At 37.0% G+C, this 13,360-nt stretch overlaps 2 long non-coding RNA genes across 2 annotated transcripts; one reads left to right on the top strand and one right to left on the bottom strand.

Moving 5' to 3' along the window:
• Positions 1-1,089: 1,089 nt before the first annotated feature.
• LOC138843627 (uncharacterized) lies at positions 1,090-5,732 on the top strand. Its single transcript, XR_011378582.1, has 4 exons — positions 1,090-1,761; positions 2,410-2,561; positions 4,154-4,260; positions 4,685-5,732. It is a non-coding gene; the product is annotated as an uncharacterized lncRNA (long non-coding RNA).
• Positions 5,733-7,932: 2,200 nt separating this feature from the next.
• LOC108175720 (uncharacterized) lies at positions 7,933-13,103 on the bottom strand. Its single transcript, XR_011378581.1, has 3 exons — positions 12,808-13,103; positions 11,095-11,201; positions 7,933-8,683 (listed from the first exon to the last, which is right to left on the bottom strand). It is a non-coding gene; the product is annotated as an uncharacterized lncRNA (long non-coding RNA).
• Between the last annotated feature and the right edge of the window lie 257 nt (positions 13,104-13,360).

Raw genomic sequence — 13,360 nt, 5'->3', positions numbered from 1 at the left:
GATGTCTTGAAATATGGGATTGTGATGCCTCCAGCTTTGATTTTACTTACTTTTCAAGATTTCTTTGGCTATTCAGGTATTATGTTCTTGCACATGAATGTTAGTGTTGTTTTTCTAGTTCAGTTAAGCACATCATTGGTACTTTGATAAGGATTTCCTTGATTTTGTAAATTTCTTTGGGTATTTTGGACAACATTTTGATATTAATTCTTTAAACCAAAAATATTTCTATTAACATTTCTTTAATCAGTGTTTTGCAATTTTAATTGTAGAGATTTTCATATTCTTGGTTAAATTTATCACAATGTATTTAATTTTTGTAGTTACTATGAATGGGACTTTTTACAAAGTTATTTCTCAGTAGGACCATTGTTGGTGCATAAAAGTGCTACTGATACTGTGTGGTGATTCTGTATTCTTCAACATCCCTGAATTTTCTTATCAGTTTTAGTAGCCTCTTGCTGGAGTCTTCTGGTTCCTTATATAAGGAATCATGTCATCTGCAAAGATGGGATAATTTTACTTCCTCCTTTTGATTTGTACAGCCTTTACTTCTTTCTCTTAATAGATCTGGCAAAATCTTCTAGAATTGTATTGCATCAGAGTGGTGAAAGTGGACATCTTCTCTGGTTTCAGATCTTAGTGAGGCAAAATTGGTAAAGATTTGAATCCTTACCAGAATGCTTACGTTTACCGATCTTTCTCAAAAACCTTAGTGTGAAAAGTAAAAATACTGAGACTACAGCCTTATGCTGAAATCCAAATACCTAAGCATGCAGACAGTTTTTTTACAACTTGCTTTTTGCTTCCTTTCACAGCTCTTCTCCCTCAGATCCCTCTGGTTGTACTCATTTTGCATTACCCTAATGTGCCTTGTCCTCTCATTGAGCTAATTCAAAAGTCAGTTCCTATAATCTAGAATTTTACAGTGAATCCTCTTTACTCCCCTACCGTTTTCCCACCCATGGACCACAAGCAAATTTAAGGTCATCACTAACTAAGTGAAGCCCTGCTACCATTAGTCAGTAAACCCATCCTCTAAGTCCTAACACCTTGTAATAAAAAAAGACACCCAATCATTTGCGCTATTTGCATTATCTTCTTGTTACAATTAATAAGCTCCGCAGGTTTTATATTTTTCATTATTCTATCATCAAGTTCTGATAAGATGCCATGTCATTCATTAAATGGAATGTGAGCATGGAAATCACAAGCAAAGAAGAGATTCCTAAAACAACAGGAAACGAATAGTCACTAATGGTAGGCATTTGGTGCAGTGGTTGAGGTACTGCTTGGGATGCTCATATTCCATATCAGAGTGCCTGAGTTTGAGTCCTGACTCTACTCCAGATTCCAGCTTTCTGTGACGCTCATCCTGGGAGGCAGCAGGTGATGGCTCAAATCCCTAAGTCCCTTCCACCCACGTGAGAAACTGACTTGAGTTCCCAGTTCCTGGCTTCAGCTTAGCCTAGCTCCATGTGTTACAGGCATTTGGGAGATATTTTTATTTCTCTCTCAATAAAAATAAATGCAGAAAAAATTGAAAGGCCTTTCATTCTAAAGATTATTTGCCATATTAAAATTAAAACTGTGCCTTTTATTTAACTCTGTGTTATGTTTTCATTGAGCTAATGTTGTAGAGTTAAGTTTTTCAGTGTCATCATGCAGTCCACCCACAGAAGTGTCCTTTGGAAAATCCAAAGCAAGAGGACAATTCCACCTTGAAAGACAGCATTTTCACAGGCAACTCAGTCAACACAGGTATGTAGTGTAGGTTAATGACTGAGATTTTAAGTATCTTCTCTATGTCCCTCAAATTTCTAGTATCTTTCTCAATCTGTATTTTCATATATATTAAACCAATTGTATAATACAACTTTAACTCTTATTTAGTTGAGAAAAAAAATCACTATTATCAGAGGGGTTTTTCTGCATCCATTACATTATAGTCTATTATATCACTATTTACCAAAAGATTACTTTTGTTAACAAAAAAAAATCTAAAATACTTTATCAAATTCTCTAATCATTGTTACCCAAATATGCTCCAATATAGCTGTCTGTTTCAGGTACTGACTTGAGATCAGCCTGTATGGATTTCTTAGTTTGGAGAGCACAGAGAAGCCGTTTCCCATTCGGAAGTCCTTCCAGTAGAGGCTATGAAGGAAAACACCGGTCCTGTAGGAAATTCTTTGCTACGCAGTGTTAGCAACATCGTGCATAACGATGGAGGATACAAGGGATGGGATGCTCTTCCCAGACCAGAGCTTTTTCCCCAAAAGCAGAAAGGAAGCCCATGAGTCTCACAGAATACACAGGGCTGGAAAGGGATCCTCGGCTCTGTCCAGCCTGGACCATGGTGCTCAGGATGTGTCCCGAGTGGTCTCTGGGGAATGTTCTGTTTTCCAGGTGGCAGAAGTGGCACATGTAAACTTAAGTGGATGTGTTGTGGAGAAAACTGTTATTATTTTTCAAAAGAATCAAAGAACTTTGAAGACAGCAAGAAATTTTGTGAGAGAATGGACTCCAAACTTGTTTCAATAGAAGATCAACAAGAACTGGTGATGTGTATTTCCTGTTTTCCATTTTACACCATATGTATGTAGGCATTACCTGTTGGCTAACTCATTTTTATTTAAAGCAGGGCATTTACAATTTTTTATTTTATTTTCATTTTATTTGAAAAGCAGAGAGACAGAAGGAGATATTACATCTACTTGCTCACTCCCCAAGTACCCTCAACAGATGGACCTGGGCCAGGCTAAAAACCAGAGCCAAAACCTCAGCCCAGGACACCCATGTGTGTGGCAGGGGTTCAGCTACTTGAGCCATCACAGCTGCCTCCCAGAATGTGCATCACCAGGGATCTGAATTCTGAAGTGGACAAAGGACTCAAACACAGGCACTCCTTTTTGGCATCGAGCCTTCCAAAGGGTCAACCTAAGAGCTGCACCAAATACGACCTCTTGGCAAACTATTAATATCTAATAACATTTGAATCCCATTAAACAGTATAAAATTACAATATATAATTATAATATATAATTATACTTTAATTCAGAACCACACAGTTCTTATGGCAAACAAGAAATGCAAATATATGATATGAGAATTTTAGTAATTCATTTAATTCTTCCACAATTAGAATTTTCAAAGTATATATAAATTAAACCTCAAGTAATTAGGAAAAATGGTCCTTAAAATATATCATGCTTGATCAAGAAAAAATGTGTATCTCATACTGAGTTTTCTCATATTGGAAATTTAGCTTTAGCCTCTTTGGCAAAAGTCATTATACCTATAAGGAAAAGCAACCTGAATCAGTGTGAGTAATGAGCCTTAAAGTAGAAGAAAAAACTCTACATGGATTTCAGATTGGATCTCTGCCACCATGTGGAATGCCTGAATGGAATTCCGGACTCCTGGTTGTGGTGTGGCCCAGCTCTGGTTGTCAGGGGCAGTTTGAGTGTGAACCGGTGGATAGATGCACTCTCTTTGTTTCTCTCTCCCCACACTTCAGATAAATAAAAACTAAAGTACCACAATGTGCTGCATAACAACACTTTTGGTCAGGGTTCGATAGTATTTACAATGTTGAGCCCACGAGGTTATATTACCTAGTGATGTCATAGCCTTAAGTGTTGTATGCCTTCATTGAAGGAATCCTAGCTACTTTTATGCAGTTACTTTTCTAGTTGGCCTATAAACACTGCACCTAATGACAAAGAGACTCAGGGTGTCCTTTTCAGAAGAAATAAACAAAGGGCTTCTGGAACAGAAATATAAGACAGTGTTGTTACAAATCTTAGAGCTGTCACACTTGGAACTCGAAATTCACAGCTGACTTGGATCAGAACTCATATTTGAATCACAAATTTGAATTTTGAAGGGAAGTTAACAAATTTCAGTTCTAAGTTGAAATAAACTTATTTAAAATAATTGTCAGTAAGGGTTTAGTTAGGTTGTTACCTTTAATGAAGTGTTAGCAACTGAGGTTCCATTATTTTAATTAAACAAATTCTGGGTGAAGTTGATCCTTATACCATTTGATATTCACATTAACAACAAAATTAATATAATAATAGTAAATTTATTACTTCATTTTAGGAATCTAAAATATTATTAATTATAGATAATGATTCATTTATCACAGAACTTCATTCGGAGTCAAATATCTTATTTTTCTTGGATTGGGTTGTCCCGTAAAGGAACCAGCAGTCCCTGGACATGGGAGGACAACTCAGTACCCCTTCTCAAAATGTAAGTCTCTGGGATAGAGAAGAACTTGCAAGCCCTGTAATCACTGCTTCTGGTTTATAGTTCCAAAATCATACAGCGAAAAAATGCACACACACATGTATGTGTTAATTCACATATACAGGCACATTTACCCAGTGCATGGGCACATAGACGTGTGTGTGCCACACACACACACACACACACACACACATTCCAGAGGAGCTAAGCTCAATGTTGAAGATGAGTTCACGGAGAAGGGAAGGAGTTTTTCAATGTGAAGTCTATGTGTATATTTCTCACATGATTCTCTCTAGGGAAGCTTAGGGCCCTGTGGGATAGTCTCTGTAAAGACAAAAAGATACGCCTCCTTCACTTTGGACCAGTATAGCTGATTATGTCTGCATTAATATCTCATAGTATTTATTTGTTCTTATTTTATTTTAAGTGATTGGAAAGAGTCAACGAGTGGAAACTGTGGAAGTCTAACAGCATCACAGATGACTGCTTCTGACTGTGCCAGACTCATGCACTCTATCTGTGAGAAGAAAATTACATGTCGTTCAACTTAATGCTGGGAACACCACCAACAAAAAATAATAATTTTTTCTTAGGAAAAATTCAAACCCTTGGGAGCTCTGGAGTCTTCTCTCACTTCAGAGCATCTGCATTTTTAAAGAGCTCTACCTATATTCTAGCCTGATTAAAATGAGGTCCAAGTATTGGTCTACTAAAATGAGATGCCAGAGACTTTGGAATTCTACCATTTTCAATTCAAGACTTCATGATCACAGCATCTATGAAAACAAGATGGACCAGAACAGTTTCAGGACTCTGATGAGGGTCAGGAAACAGAGCTGGGAATACTCTTCCTGCAACTCACACACTTTCGTAGATAATTCCATAAATTTCAGGCACTATTGTGCAATTCGACTGGGAGTAATTGGAGTGTAGTAATTAAGGACAGTATTTCGTATGAAGCATGTATGCATTTCTGTTTGAATCTTTATCTCTTAGGAGAAAGACAATATGGGATCTGGAAGGAGAAGAGAATAGTATCCTGAATCCATTCTAAATTTGAGGACTGCACCATACCTAATAGTTGTATGTTCACTGGCAAGTGAAAACTTTTGAATCTGAGTTTCCTGATCAGTAGAAAACTTCCAAAGTGTTTTCTAGAGTGCCTGTCATTTTACATTCCAGCATACATGAAAGCTCCATTTGTTTACATCCTTCTGATATGTAATATTGCTAGTTTCTTAGGTCATTTTAATAAGGGTGTTGTGAAATTTTATTTGTGATTTTAATTATATTTCCCTAATGAATAAATTATATTGGGAAACTTTTTGTGTGTATTGTTTCAACTGTATAATTGTATAACTACTTCTTATATATGTATTCAAATCTGTTGACCATTTTATTGGGTTGTTCATATTCTTAATATTGTTATGAAAATTGTTTATATATTCTGCCTGCCAGTACTTACTTAAATAAAGGTTGTATAAATAATTCCTTCCAGTCTTTCATTCTCTTAATAGTATCTTTAGACACTGAAGTTTTTTCGTTTTTCTTCTTAAAATTTTATTTAAAGTATACAAATTTTATATAAACAGATTCTGGAACATAGTGATACTTTCCACCCTAACCTCTCTCTTGCCCACACTCTCGCCTCCCCCTTATTTCTCCCTCTCCTATTCCCATTCATAATTTTTACAAATATCTATTATCTGTTATATTACACTCATAATAATAACCCTACACTAAGCAAAGTGTTCATCAAAGAGTATGAAGAAAAAAAAACATTGCTGCTCAACAGTCAAGACAAGAGTTGATAAAAATCACATCTCAAAGTGTCAATTTCATTCCTATAGATTACCTCTTAGGTACTGCATTAGATAGCACAGATCAGGGAGAACAGACAGTATTTATCTTTTGGGGATTGGTTTATTTCACTAAGTACAATGTTTTCCAGTTCCATCCATTTTATTGCAAATGACAGGATTTCATTTCTTACTGCTGTGTAGTATTCCATAGTGTATATATATATATATATAAATATATACACATATACATATATATATTTATATCATAATTCTTTATCCAGTCTTCATTTGATGGACACCTGGATTGATTCCATATCTTGGCTATAGTGAATTAAGCTACAATGAACATGGAGATTCAGATGACTTTCATATGCTGATTTCTTTTCCTTCGGGTAAATTCCCAGGAGTGGGGTGGCTGCATCATATGGTAGATCTACATTCAGATTTCTGCGGTATCTCCATGCTGTCTTCCACAGTGGCTACACCAGTTTACATTCCCACCAACAGTGGATTAGGGTACTTTTTCCCCACATCCTCACCACCATTTGTTGTTCACTGATTTCTGTATGAGAGCCATCCTAACTGGGGTGAAGTGAAACCTCATTGTGGCTTTGATTTGCATTTCCTTGATGGCTAATGATCCTGAGCATTTTTCAGGTCTGTTAGCTGTTTGAATTTCCTCTTGAAAAATGTTCAAGTCCTTTGCTCATTTCTTAACTGGATTGTTTGTTCTGTTGTAGTTGAGTTTCTTGAGCTCCTTGTATATTCTGGATATTAATCCTTTATCACTTGCATAGTTTGCAAATATTTTCTCCTCTTTACTTTGCTGAGCTTTCTTTTGCAGTGCTGAAGCATCTCAATTTGGTGTAATCCCATTTGTTAATTTTGGCTTTGATTGCTGTACTTCTGGGGTCTTTTAAAATAAGTCTTTCCTATGCCACTATCTTGCAGGGTTTCTCCAATGTTCTGTGGTACTGTGATGGTATTGGGTCATGGACAAGGTCTTTGACCCATTTTGAGTGGATTTTTGGCAAGGTGTATAGTAGGGGTCTAGTTTCTTGTTCTGCATGCAAAGATCCAGTTTTTGCATCATCACTTGTTGAAGAGATTGCCCTTGCTTCAGGAATTGAGTTTAGCTTCCTTGTCAAAGATAACTGATTATAGATGTGTGGCCTGGTTTCTGGAGTTTCTATTATGTTCCATTGGTCTATCCATCTGTTTTTTGCCAAGTACAAGGCTGTTTTGTTATAACTGCTCTGCATATCTGCATATTTATCTAAAGGAATTGACAGCAGTATATTGAAGAATCCTTGCACTTGCATGTTTAATTCAGAATGATCACAGCAATCAAAATATGAGCTCAACTTAAGTGTCCCTAATGGATAAAAATGCTGTTTGGAATATTACTCATCCATAAATAGGATGGAATTCTGTCATTTGCAGGAGCATGGAAAGAATGAGAATACACTACTTTTATTGAAGTAACATACAGAAAGACAAGTACTAACTATTTTCACTTTTATATGGAAGCTTAAACATTGACTGGAATAGTGGTTACCAGAGCCTGAAAAACAGGTAGCAGAGAGAGTGATGGGGAGAAGATTGTTTATTGGTACAGAGGTGCAGCTGGTTATGAGAAATAACTTCGAATGTCCTATAACAATTGAATATTTCAGGTAGCTAGATTTGAATGTACCCAACATAAAGAAATAATAAGTGCCTGAGTTGATAGATATGCCAGTTACCCTTAGTGGATCATTACATATTGCAAACATGTATTAAATATCATACTATTCCCCCAAAAATAGATATAATTACTGTCTTTGTGCCACTCAAAAATAAAATATATTTTTGGTTGAATTTTTTTATTTGCAAAATTTATTTCAAGATTTAGCAATTTTTAAAATCTTGTCATATTCACTTCATATGTAGCTATTATATACATACATTCACTCTTTTCTTGAAAACAGGGATTTTAATATCACATGGAATTCATGTCAATGATCATGAAGTGAGGAAAGGAAGGTGAATTGTTATATATATGATACAATTCAGTGAAGAGAACACTTCTACCTTTGCATATAGTAAACAATAAGAAATTCATATCATTTTAATACATTATATATTATTATCCAAATATGAGAGAACTTTTGATATTTGTCTTTCCTTGTCTGGCTTATTCCACTTAGCATAATGATCTATAGTTGCATTCATTTTGTTGCAAACATTAGGATTTCATTCTTTTTTAGTGGCTAAGTAATATTTCATCACACACATATTCTTCATACAGTAATCAGTTTATGGACATATAGGTTTATTCCATATATTTGCTATTAAACATTAGGTTGCTGTAAACATGGGAGTCTAGGAATCGCTTTCCTTGTGGAATTTGTTACTGCAGGATATATTCCTAGAGGAGGGATGGCTGAGTCATGTGGCAGAAACATTTTCAGTCTTTTGAGGAATCTCCATACTGCTTTCCATAAAGGTTGTACTAATTATTGAAGAAGGGCTTATTCTTCTCACATATGTAAGGAAAAGATCTTGAACAATCAGCATTATTAATGTATTGTGGCTTCAGGCATCCACATTTTTCACCCACTTTATTTGATTGACGGAAAGTCCTATGTCAGAGAATATATTTATTTTAGAATATCATTCTTTGGGCAATATTTCATTGTCACAATTTAAAAATGTGTGTGTGTGTGTGTGTGTGATTATTAAGTGAACACAAAATCCCTCTGACAGATGTACAGGTGGCAAATCAGAAAGTATAAGTATTTCTAAAGCTAAGGGACAGTTCATGCTGGTGAATGACTGCAGATGAGGACTAGGTACACAGAACACAGTGGGTAGGCTTTAGATGGGCTCACTCTGGAAGTTCTGAGACTTCAGCAACTCACCGGAGTTACTAAATAAGGTAAGGTTATTAGTGACACATTATAATTAGATACAATGACAGCTCCAGTGTCCTGTGACTCAGATTGATGTGCAGATAGCAGGAGGCCACAACCCCGTCCTCACCTTCAGCACTAGGAGGAGCTGGTTGGCATTTCACACACAAGGTGACCTTACTCCCACTGAGCTCATGTCTGCTCCACCAAACAGAGTGTTGATATTTTGTGATGTTGGACAATGAGAATATTCAACATGGATTCTAAGTTATAGGACTTGCTATGATATATGGAAAAAGTATATAATTTGAATTTCCCAGCAGATATATGAGTCTGATAATAATAATTTCAAGTCACAAAATTATTATTGACAGAAGTCACCAACCATTTAACTTTGGCACATTGCTTTAGTTGTGCCTTTTTTAGGTATCCCACTGCTCTTTCCTGGTTTCCTCCTTTCAATCTCACTACTTTTCTTAGGACCCTTTTGTAATCATCCTCATCACCACAATAGCTAAATGTTTGGGTGTCCCGTGGATCAGGGTCTGGATATCTCAGCAATCAAAACCCCCACAACAGGCGCTGGCCTTGTGGCACAGTGAATTAAGCTGCTGTTTGAGATGCCAACATCCCATATGAGCTCTTGTTCAATTCATGCCTGCTCCACCTCCAATTCAGCTCCTGTCAATGTGCTGGGAAACTAACAGAAGAGAGCCCAAGTCCTGGGACTCCCGTCACCCACATGGGACACCTGGATGAAGCTCCTGGCACATCCCTGGCTATTGTGGCTTTTTGGGGAGTCAACCAGGAGTTGGAGGATCTCTTTCCAACTCTGACTTTCTAATAAAATAAAGCATAAAAAAGTACTCAAAATATCATCTCATAGTGTCCACACCCCTGCATACATTGACACACATTAAAAACACAACCCTAGGACAGATTCTTTACATGAAGTTTACAATCATGTACAACATGTCTATGTGACATGCCCACAGATATCAAAATGTATAATGGATGTATCAAACTTGTCAATAATACTGAATGCCGGATGCTCCTCGTAGCAGTTAATGACAGCTCTACTGTCATCATTGCTGGACTAAAACCTGGCAGCCATCTCTGAATTCTCTTCCTCTCACACATTTTCACAGTAGGTCTGGCATCTGGTTCCGTTTCCCAGCACCCTCCCTACCTCTCTTGACCAAACCACCACCATCACTCACTTGGTTGATGACAACTGACTTTCAGTGTGACTCTCTTAGTTGCAATCCATATCTCCCATTCACCACCTAAGGACCACACAATGTCCAGGGGACTTTTTAAAATAGGAAGGTTGTCCTTGTCATCCCGCAGCTCAAAACCCTCCAAAAGACAATCACTGCACTCATTAAGAAGTCAAATTCTTAGGGCCGGTGTCATAGATCACTTGGTTAATCCTCAACCTGCGGCGCTGGCATCCCACATGGGCGCCGGGTTCTAGTCCCAATTGCTCCTCTTCCAGTCCTGCTCTCTGCTGTGGCCCAGGAAGGCAGTGGAGGATGGCCCAAGTGCTTGGGCCCTGCACCCACATGGGAGACCAGGAGAAAGCACTTGGCTCCTGGCTTCAGATCGGCGCAGCGCTGCCCGTAGCGGCCATTTGGGCTGTGAACCAACGGAAGAAAGACCTTTCTCTCTGTCTCTCTCTCACTATCTATAACTCTACATGTCAAAAGAAAAAAAGAGAAATCAAAGTCTTTCTGTGGTCTCTCATTCCTAGATGATCTCATCCATGTCATCTCTCTGACTTACTTTTCCTTCCTTACTCAGATTCCTCCAGTATCACAGATCCTCTTCCTGTTTCCTCGAGAAAACCAAATGCACTCCCCCATCTCTACACCAGTTAGTCTTCCTTCCAGGATGCTACCCCATCAGAGAGCTCCCTTAGCTTTCTCATTCACCTCCTTTAAATCATTATAACAACACCATTATCACATTAGATCACCTGTGTCTCCCCCATTAAAAACATAAAACCTCTTCCTTCCACTGCCCCCAACACGAACTGTACTCCCTGACCCAGCAGGGACTGAATAGTGCTCCATGGCACTCAGGATCCTCTAGTACACTAAGTGATTTCCCACCTCATAGAATGTGAAATGCAAACTTACAGTTGTTGAGCAAGTTTCGTGTTGTCCCGCCACTTCCACTCATTTTTATCTTCTTTTTGGTATAATCCAATCCAGTAAGTGTATTTGATGTGTGATTGAATGAAATTCTGTGCACAAGTTAGAATTACTAGTATTACTCATTACATCAATAATAGCCTTTTATCTACAAAGGACTTGTACAAAATACTAATCATTTCACTTATGACAATCTTAGTTCATCTACTGTGCAGAGAAGCCATGGAAGTCAAAGTTCTAAAAGTCTGAATCTCCTGCATCTTTGTGGCTTGAAAGATATCAAGAAAGGACCATGGTGAACTTCTTTAGAAAGACACAAAAATCTCCAAGCATAATACTAAACAAGTGATTGGTAAGTATGGATTCATTCAACTTAGAACTTCTCTTCATCAAAACACGCCTTGAAGAACATGGGAAGGAAAGTTTCAAATTTGGACATGCATATAGTAATGTAGTGCCAAGAACAAAACATTAGTTCATGTAAATCAATTGGAAAGAAAAATCATCCAAAAGAAAAAAATGAAGAAAATGTTCATAGAAAACATGTATGAACAATAAAGGATATCAAGTTCAGTGGAGATCAAGTAAAGGCAAACAAAGCTACAAGGAAATGCTTTACATAGAGCAAACACAAGATTTTAGGATGGTAGGAAACAATAGAATATCTTCATACTAGCAGAAAAAGCAAATTGAAAAATATTGTGGCATTATTTTGTAAAATTGGAAACACCCAATAATTGCACTCATACAGCAGTTTGTGATGAACTGCAGAGGAGACACATGAAAGGCGTGCACAGCTGACGTGTCTAAGGATGGTTAATGAAGAGCTGCTCATCACAACAGCAGTGGAAACAACCCAAATTCCCATCACCTAGAGAATGACTAAGTAACGTCTCTCCATGTGATACCACGAATATCATACAGCTATGGAAATCAGAACTCTAGCCACAAATTTTAAAGCAGATTATGCAATTAACTTACTATGAGAGCAAAAGCAAACAAACTAAACTCCTTGAGTTTCTTCCTTGTCTAAAATATGGGAATGACATTACCTATGTGGAAGTTTTTATGCACTGAAATAATGCATACAAGGATCTGACACACTGTAAACCTAACGTTAGTGTATATTTTCATAATTATTTCAGTTATATTTTATTCATTTTAAATGCTTTCCTTGGGTACTCAAATGTTAAACAAAATATTGATTTTATTTCCAAATGCAATTTACTCTCTCCATTTCACTTTTCTTTCCTGTTCTATGTCCCAGATACACATTCCATTATCTTTCCACTTTAGTTAAATTCTATAAGAAGAAACTTATAATGTTTTCTCTTTTGACACCTATGAAATACATAGAGATATTGTAGAAGAAGGTTTAAAATATACTTTATTACTCTAGGGCTCTGAAGAATCACTAAAATTAAGTGCCAACTAATTCACTCATTTAGTTTTTTTTTTTATCATTCACAAATCATGAAAACATAAGTAGTAAGGACTCAATATAATTCCATGGCACACACAATAAGCCACCTCTGCTGCTTTAGAAAGTGAAATTATTTAGGTCCTTAAAGCATGTCTTCCCCTCTACAAACACAAGTGTTTCCACCCTGCAGTCAAATAAGACTCAAGGAAAGCCAACACAGGTAGCCTAACTCAGTCTTTGCAAGCTTCTCATAAAGGTTAATTAAGTGAACATACCAGTTCCTGGATGTCATCAATCTTCACAAGGCTAGAATCCATGTTCCGGCATAAATTCCTGCTCTCCTCCCATGTTTCTTCTTTTTTAGAAAAATAGTAGCAGTTTCTTCCACAGCAAAAGTGTCTTCCTTGCAAGAAGCCACAGGCTTGTTCTTCAAAACAAAAGTCACCCCCATCCCAAGACACCAGGCCATTTAGAAAACAAGATTTTAGGTATTTAATTTTTTCTTCAGAAGGAATTAGCATAAAAGAAGAGTTTTTCTGTACCCAAACATCTTTTCAAACTCGAATGCTTAGTTAACTATGATTTTAAAAATAGATTTAATGAGAAGAGTAAAGTTAAAACCTAAAACTCCTCATCAGATCCAATATCAACTTTTTAAAGTTTATATATTGAAATGGACAGAAGGCAGTAAGTCTATGAAAAATAACCTGTCGGCTATGAACTTAAACATTGAGTACAAACCTCTACCGGACAGCACCACTGAATGATCTTCCAGCTGTACTGAGGATGTGTTCTTTTCTTTTGTGTTTTCCTTATCCTGTGTTGTGC

This window comes from Oryctolagus cuniculus, chromosome 9, assembly GCF_964237555.1.
Source record: "Oryctolagus cuniculus chromosome 9, mOryCun1.1, whole genome shotgun sequence".
NCBI lineage: Eukaryota > Metazoa > Chordata > Mammalia > Lagomorpha > Leporidae > Oryctolagus > Oryctolagus cuniculus.
Note: the sequence above shows the minus strand (reverse complement) of the source record. Positions and strands in the feature narration are given on the sequence as shown.